This window comes from Trichechus manatus, unplaced genomic scaffold, assembly GCF_000243295.1.
Source record: "Trichechus manatus latirostris isolate Lorelei unplaced genomic scaffold, TriManLat1.0 scaffold00028, whole genome shotgun sequence".
Taxonomy (NCBI): Eukaryota; Metazoa; Chordata; class Mammalia; order Sirenia; family Trichechidae; genus Trichechus; species Trichechus manatus.
Window position 1 is genome coordinate 1264110 of NW_004443964.1, and position 2701 is coordinate 1266810.

Below are 2701 nucleotides of genomic sequence, written 5' to 3' on the forward strand. Positions count from 1 at the left end.
TCTCACAGTCTAGTAGGCTAGAAGTCCAAATTCAAGGCGTCAGCTCCAGGGGAAGGCTTTCTCTGTCAGCTCTGGAGGAAGGTCCTTCTCATCAATCTTCCCCTAGACTAGGAGCTTCTCTGTGCAGGAACTCCAGGTCCAAAGGACGCGCTCTGCTCCTGGTGCTTCTTTCTTGGTGGCATGAGGTCACCAACTCTCTGCTTGCTTTTCTTTTATCTCATGTAAGATAAAAGGTGGTGCAGGCCACACCCCAGGGACACTCCCTTTACATTGGATCAGGGATGTGACCTGAGCAAGGGTGTTACAGCTCCCTCTAATCCTCTTTAACCATAGGCAGAGAGTATGATTTATAACACATAAGAAAATCACAAAATGGAGAAAAACCATACAATACCGGGAATCATGGCCTAATCAAGTTGACACATATTTTTTGGGGAAACAGTTCAATCCATGACAATCCCCTAAAGTCTTCTTAAAACCAAATAATAGTTTAGCTTAACTAGTAAAGAACGTCTGCCTTGAGCACTGTGCTCTTTTAAGATTAATCTATATGGGATCAAACTGACAGCAACTGAAAAGATTAGACAGGAAACTCGGGGCAGTGAGTTTATGTTAATGGAGGAGAAACAGCTCAGAAAAGGGTGAGAATCGTTGCACAACTTGAATGTAATCAATGTCACGGAACTGTACATGTAGAAACTGTTGCGTTGTATGTTCTGGTGTGTATATGCTTAACAACAAAAAATTATTTTAAAAAAAACGAAAGACAAGCTATGGAAAATATTTTCAATCATATATTTGATGAAGGACTTGTATCCAGAATGTAAAGGAGTTGTCATGGATTGAATTCTGTCCCCCCAAAATATGTTTCAATTTAATTAGCCCATGATTCCCAGTATTGTGTGGTTGCCCTCCATTTTGTGATCTGATGTAATTATCCTATGTGTTGTAAATCCTAACCTCTACAATGTTCTTGAGGCAGGATTAGAGGAAGTTATGTTAATGAGGCAGGACACAATCTACAGGAACAGGCTGTATCTTGAGTCAATCTCTTTTGAGATATAAAAGAGAGAAGGGAGTGGAGAGGAGAGGGACCTCATTACCACCAAGCAAGAAGAGCCAGGAACGGAGTCCATCCTTTGGACCTGGGGTCCCTGTGGTGAGAAGCTCCTAGACCAGGGAAAGATTGATGACAAGGACCTTCCCCCAGAACCAACAAAGAAGAGAAAGCCTTCCCCTGGAGCTGGTGCCCTGAATTCAAACTTCTAGCCTACTAGACTGTGAGAGAATAAACTTCTGTTTGTTAAAGCCATCCACTTGTGGTATTTCTTTAACGGCAGCATTAAATAACCAAGATAGGAGCCCTGATGGTGCAACCCTTAAGCACTCGGCTGCTAACTGAAAGGCTGGGAGTTCCAACCCACCCATCGGCTCTGTGGGAGAAAAGACCTGGTGATCTGCTCCTGTAAAGATTATAACCAAAAAAAAAACCCTATGGGGCAGTTCTATTCTGTCATATGAGATCGATATAGGTAGAAACCACCTCCACGGCACCTAACAACAACCACATCCAGAATAGACGCTGTTCCAGCCTTGCACACCAACAGGTGAAAGAGAAGCAGGGCCCGGGGCTGGGATACGATGCATGAGTCAGGGCCTGTGGCGTAGGCCAGGCTGAGCATCTGTACCAGGAACCTCCTCCACCTCACAGTCACGGAATTCCTCAGTGACAGGGAATGCGTCTGAAGTAATCCCCCAGCGAAGAAGACTGTGCTGGGCCTGAAGAATCCTGTGACTCCGAGCCGGCCCTGACGGAGCTGGAGGGAGAGACCAGCCGAGGAAAAGTCTCCAGGCCTCTGTCCAGCTGCAGGCCTCTGCAAGGTGTGGACAGTCAGCAAAGTTCAGGCCCTTGGCTAAGGGTGGGCCGTTTCCAGAAGGTACTGCTGTCCACGACCGGGTTCATCAGCATGAGCAGGGCAGCAGACGCGGGCAGGGCAGCGGTGACACTGTGGCCCACAGGCGGGGACCTGGAGGGACGCCTCCCCAGCGTTCCTCAGAACCTAATCCAATGCTGAGCGCTCACTTAAGCTCCTAGGAAGCGTCGGGACAAGGGACATTGCCCGGTGGCAGCAAGAGGAGCAATGCGATCCAGAGAGTCTGAGTTGGAGCAGGAAAGGCCGGTCCAGGTGATCCGCCCGGAGAGGCTCTTGGGGTGGAGGCGAGGTTGGGCGGCGTACAGAGGGCGTGTGGGTTCAGTGGGGTGGTATCAGCACATGCACGCCTCAAGAAAGAACACCCTATTTTAAAGATGCGTGTTAACTACTTCAAGGGAGATATCATGATCTGTAATTTAAAATGCTTCCGGGTTGAAAGAAAGCTGCGTCAAAACGTTCAATCAATACATCAGTATAATCAATGGACCAGACTGTTCGATCAAGGCGGTGCAGGTGAGCTCGGTTACGCCGTCTCTGCGCCGTGTCTGATATATTTCGTTACAGACAGTCACGGAGGGAGCGGCGGCGGACGGGCCATGCCCCGAGGTGCTCTAGCAACCAGGAGGGTCGCTGCACGGAAATACTAGCAGCGAAGAAAACACAAAGCTGCCTCCGCTCTCCCGCCCCAGTCTCTCCGCCCGCCCACGCGGGACCGCCCCTCGAGGCGCCGGCCCAAGATGGCCGCGGCGCGCTCCTGGCCGCCACGC